Raw genomic sequence first — 6,155 nt, 5'->3', positions numbered from 1 at the left:
CAGCCGGCTGGGCCGGGTCATGGCAGCAGCTCAGCCGCGGGCAGGCGCAGCAGACGACCCGCCGACAGCTGCACCGCGGCGCAGTTGAGGGAAAACAACAAGCAGCGGCCACTTCCGCCCCTCGCCTTTCAAAAGCCCCGCCTCCAGCTAGCTAACGTCGCCACTTCCGATTGGCCGTCTCTGTGGCGGTGACCCGCTCCCGAAGGGGAACCTGTGCCCTTGAGTGTTCTGCAGCTCTGGAAGACGCAGGACCCCGGGTCCTGAGCAGCTTAGGGCGTGGGAGTTGATTGCCTCTCGAGCTCTTAGGTCTTGGTCTGGAGGTAACTGGCAATCCTGACCTAACTTCTGGGACTTGGGAGGAGAAAGCTAGGAGTTCGGGCCCAGCGGCCCCAAGAGTGCGAGGACAATGGGAGGCACTTTTTTTTTTTTTTTTGGTACTGGGGCCTTCACACTGAGCTACATCCCCAGTTCGTTTTGTTTGTTTATTTGAGACAGGGACAGATTTGCTCAGTTGTGCAGGCTGACTCGAATTTGCGATCCTCCTCCCTTCAGCCTCCCAGAGAGCTGGCATGAAAGGCCTGTGCCGCTATGCCCAGCTCTTGTTTTGTTTTTTAAGGAGACAAGATCTTGCTATATTGCCCAGGCTGGCCTTGAACTTGCGATCCTCCTGTTTCAGCCTCCTGAATCTTAGGACTACAGGCACATGCCACAGTGCCTGGCTACAAGCCTGTTTTCATCAGTTATTAAAGCCACCTGAGAAAACTGGATGCATTTCCTTCTCCAGGTCTGTGTGGAGGGTGCCAGCCTTGGGGACACACGGAGAGGTCACAGAGTGAAATGCTGGCCAGCTGGCCTCGCCTCGCTGTGCAACAGGGAGGACTCGGAAAGTGAGGGAGAGGGCACCGAGCCCCGAAAGGTGGCATGTGGCTCAAGGATTTGGATTGGCTGCACCTTCTGCGTGTGGGAGTGTGTCCTGGGGCAGCAGGAAGAGAGTCCTTACCAGTTGTTAAAATTGGGAGTCCCTTACACATCCTGAGCATACTGACTAGGTGGACACCCTTCATATCAGCCACTGTTTCATTGTAGTCTGTGCAGGATGCCTGGAGACATCCTAGTACTGCCTGGGAGGACCACAGGGATATGACCCTCTGGGGTCCCATCAGCACCTAGAGCAAAGGGAACTGCTGGATAACTCCGAAGCCCTCTGCCAGCGTGCAACCACATCTCAACATGCATGCTGGGCAGCAGGACTGGGTATTTGTTCTCAGGTAGCGAGGAGAGGCAGGTCCAGGGTGGAGAATTAAGATTGGAGTGTGGCAGTTGAAAGGCTGGGGGAGCTGGGCATGGTGGCGCATACCCATAATTCCAGCTCTTGGGGAGGCTGAGACATGAGGATTGCCGAAAGTTCAAGGCCAGCCTGGGCTACATAGTGAGCTCTAGGCCAGCCTTAATGTCAGAGCAAGACATTGTCTTAAAAAAAAAAAAAAAAAAAGCTGTGGGGAATCACTGTGAATCTCTAGCAGATGAAATACATGCCCAGGTCTTTGCTAGAGGAATAAAGCCTTAATAATGAATGACAGAACATTTATAACTGGGATGAGTGATGAGATTTCATAACACTATTCTTTTTGTGATGCTTGAAATTTTTCCATAATAAACACTTTCTTAAAAGGGAGAGAGGGCTCCAGGATCTGTTGAAACTCTCACCTATGCCTTCGTAATCTAGTAATTGTTCCCCAAGAACTTACTCTATGCCAGGTACAATTTCACGTGCCTTAATGTTTTATTGTTTATTTTATAAGAGTATGTGACAGTATGTTAACATAAGATATACAGTATAGTGGGATACAACTCATATTTTAATCAACTGCTACCTAATTTATACAATGCATTTATATTTAAATAGTGATTATTTTAAGGCTTGTTTTAAAGGCAGGTCACTCTCAGCTCTTAGTCTTAAGGTTCTGGTTTTTTTTTTTGGTACTGGGAATCGAACTCGGGTCCTTGCGCTTGTAAGGCAGGTGGCGGAACCGCTAAGCTAAATCCCCAGCCCAGTCTTAAGATTCTGGTTATGACTGCATTGGCAACTTCAGCAATGGGGTAGACGTGCAGGGGCAGATGTATCTGTTCCTCTGACTTGTTCCTCTTGGAGAGGCCATCTCTCCATTCCCAGGGTCACTCCGGGGTTTAAAAACCCATATTTTTCCTATCAAGTAGCCCTTAATCTCCCAACAGCTATGTTAATCAGCCTGAGAATTTTATTTGCTTTCCAGTGCACACAAGGGGTTACAGATACTCAAAAGACACACTTTCCCCCCTGCCCAGGGTCCACTGCGGTTTTCTAATGGCCTTTCAGTTTACCTTTGGGAATCTAGCCACTCTTGGGCTGTTGGTTTCCTGGATGATATACCCACCCTCTGGCCCCAGCTTTGGGCGTGTGCTCTGGACCGGGCCAGTCAGAGCTAACTTGGGGTATCCTATCTTCTGCTCCTTGTGATTGGCTTAGGGAGACAAATGCCCTCTATTGGGACAATGAATATCAACTCTGGGACTTCTGCTAAAACTCTCAAAACAGCTGGGGATGTAGCTCAGTGGCACGGTGCCTGCCTGGTAAGTAATAATAAAATAAAATAAAACTCTCAAGAAAGAAGTACTACTTTCTGGGGTGGCTAAGCTGTGCTTGGTAAACCTGGAGCAGTGGGAGGCTCCACCACAACCAGGTGCTTTGAGAATGAAGCTGTCTCCAAATAGCCACTCTCCACTCCTTCCCTAAAGTATAATTTTTAGCTGCACACATGGCTGTGCAGCTAAAGATACACCTTCGAGCTCCCTTTGTAGCCAGATGGTATCTTTTCCAGAGAGTTTGGGCCTTTGGCAAGCGTGTGGAAGTGGTGTGTGCCACTCCTGGGTTGTGCCTTTAAAGGAGGGAGGGAGGCCTGACCACCTTCTGCTCGCTTGCCTCCTTTCCAGCGTGCTTGAATGTAGATGTGTCAGGGAGCACACGAGGGTGATCATCCAACCAGGGAGGCAGAGCCGCATGATCAAAGGAGCCTATGTCAGAGGAACCAAACTGCTTATACTTGGACTATTCATGAGCTGGAAATAAACTTCTGCCAAGTGGAAGCCATGTAAATTTTGAGCCTCTGCTACAGCATTTGGACCCAGAGCCTACCTATTATAGAAGCTAACACAGAAAAAGGAAAAGACTGGGATGGAGAATGGAAAGAAACCCAGTCCTAGTGCCATATCTAAGTTCCTGAATCCAACCATGTCTGAAGGTCTGTACTTCACAGATAAGTAAAATTAAATTCCATGTGTTTTGAATAAATTCCATTTTGTATTTAAAGCAGTTGGCTTCATTTTCTTTCATTTGCTACTGACAATGCTTAGTGATACTGTCGTGATTCAGAGCATCTGTCATGACATGGAATAGGTGACTTTCCCCTATCACAGGGACGCCCCTCACTACGATGTAGCATTGTTGTGGAAGCAGCCACAGTGGTCCTGAGACACATAATCTGTGGCATCAGAAATGAAATAGGGGGCTGGGGATTTAGCTCAGTGGTTCCGCCGCCTGCCTTGCAAGCGCAGGGTCCGGAGTTCGACCCCCGGAACCAAAAAAAAGAGATTGGGGTCGTGTGCACACTGAGTAGGATTAGCAGGCAGAATATAGTCCCCTCCCAAGTTCATGCATAGGTGCTATAGTGGCATTGAAGTGGGCGGGTCAGGTACGGTAGTGACATTGGGGTGCGGAGGTCAGTGCTATAGGCAGATGGCAAAGGTGAGTGTTCAGATTTCTCTTTCCAGCTAAGTATGACTGCATAAGCCTGTAATCCCAGCACCCTGAGAGGCTGAGGCAGGAGGATCACAAGTTTGAGCCCAGCCTGGGCAACTTAGTGACTTAGACTCTATCTTGAAACAAAGCAAAACAAAGCAAAACAAAAGTTAAAAGCTGGGGATGTAGCTCAGTGTGAAGGCCTTGGGTTAAATCCTTAGTACCCTCCCAGAAAGATTTTCCTTTCCAGTCCAATTGCCTTCTGCCCCTAGTCAGGCTAGCTCCCCTTAATATTTTCTCACGTCTCTATTTTCCCTGTTCTCTGTCTGGAATTCTCATACTATATACTCTCCTCAATCAGTTCCACCTATGTTAGGAATTCTGCCCTGACCCTGATCAGGGGAGGGATTACTGCCTACCAACTCATAACCATCCCTGGATGTATCCCAGACCCAGGAAGGACACTCGTAAAGTTTTGGGCCCTCCTGACAGGTTGTGAAGGCATCATAGAGGCTGAAGTGCTGGCTGTGGCATGACATACATCCCGTAGCTGTGTCCTAAGGGTGGGCATGGGGCTGTTAAGACCCAGGCAGTGGCCAAAAGGGTTGTTTAGCACCTGCAGGAGTCTACACAGCTTGGGAGCCTAGAAGCTCTAGACAGCTTTCATGGAGGAAGCCGATGCTAAAGCCATGGTTAGACTGGGACAGTGGGCAGGGAGGGGGTAGTGAATAGGGGACTGGACCAGGACCTGGTATCCAGAGGCAGGTGATGCGGGCCAATCTTCACCCCAAAGGGGTCATAGAACCTTGCTAGCTGGGCTCAGAAGGTGGAAGGCACAGATAGGTGCATCTGGCTGCCCCAGTCATTTATAATAGGTAGCCACAGGCTGTGTGCGTGACCACACGGATCCCCACTGTGACCCTGGCCTTGGGCAGAGTCTACCATCCACCTGCTGAGGAAGAGAAGAGTCAGGACTGGGGCTGAGAAGCTCGAAACTGTTCCCATGCCGCGTGGCAACATGGATTCACCACCATGTATTCGTGACTTTCCTGTTGCTGGGACAAAATACCCCATACAATTTCAAGGAGAAGTTCGTTTGGCTCATGGTTTCAGAGGGTTCAGTCTGTGCATGGTGGGCCGGCTAGAAGGTGGTAACGGCATGGTGGAAAGGCGAGGTGGAGGAAAGCTGCTCAGCTGTTGGCAGCTAGGAAATAGAGAAAGGGAGGAGCTAAGGACAAGAACACACACTTTCAGGTCATAGCCCCAGGGACCCACGTCTTCTGACCAGGCTCCGCCTCCTGAAAGCACGTTCGGCTATGGACTCATCAATGGATTAATACACTGATAAGTACAGCACCTCCGTGAGCCAATCGCCTCCCAAAGCCCCACTTCTGAACACATGAGACCTTGCAGGGACATTTTAGATCTAAAACACAGCGCTCCTTGTTCCGCCACAGAAGAGCAGTGACACTTGGGGGAAGGCCTTTGCTTTTCCGAACCGTGGGACTCATGAAGGAATAACAATATCTACCTCACGGTTGTCAGGAGAATTAGATGAATTAACAAGCGCTTGCAACGATGCTGGGCACGTGGTAAGTGCTTTGCAGCCCCAACCAAAATCAGTCAAGTGCCATTCAGCTCACAGACGTAAACTGGTCGGAGTAAGACCCTAAGATTCTGAAGTTGTTCTGCAGAATTAGCTTATGGGTACAGTTGCTTTTCTCTTTTATTTATTTTTGTGTGTAGTACTAGTGATTGAACTCAGGGATTTCACACTGAGCTACGTGCCTAGCTCTTTCTTGTATTTTTCATTTTAAGACAGACTTACTAAATCACTAAATTGCCTGAGCTGGGCTCAGGCTTTTGATCATCCTGCCTCAGTGTCCCAGAGCTCTGGGATGACAGGCCTGTGCCACTGCGCCCAATTTGAAAGATTCTTGAGCGACATATTCTGCAGTCCACTATAGTACATGATAATACAAACACTACTCTTTAGCCATTGTAGTAATCCCAGCTCGTTTCTACTTCATCACATACTTGCATCATCTTATAAACTCTGTGACAGACATGCTCACTCTACACACAGAGGAAACTGAGGTGCTGCTAAAAGGAAAAGCGCAGGGCCTGGCCATTGTCCAGAGGTCGTGAGTGATCTGTTTATGAGGCCGACAGAACAGTGTGAGCTGCAGCTCTCACCCTCAGCGAGGCTGAGGTGCAGACTGAGCAGCCCTGACCCACCGTGGACCACCGTGAGGATGCAGGGTCGGCCGAGGGAGCCCCCAGGATCCAAGGGCCAGCAGGGCCAGCAGGGCCAGCATGAGCGCCTGGCCGTCAGGCAACGACTCTGTCTTCTCCGAGGCTGCACCTGCGCCAGCGCCCG

The sequence above is a fragment of the Fukomys damarensis genome, unplaced genomic scaffold (assembly GCF_012274545.1).
Source record: "Fukomys damarensis isolate Sample0158 unplaced genomic scaffold, DMR_v1.0_HiC HiC_scaffold_19, whole genome shotgun sequence".
In the NCBI taxonomy this organism is placed as follows: Eukaryota; Metazoa; Chordata; class Mammalia; order Rodentia; family Bathyergidae; genus Fukomys; species Fukomys damarensis.
The sequence above is the reverse complement of the archived record's forward strand: the minus strand, read 5'-3'. Positions refer to the sequence as shown.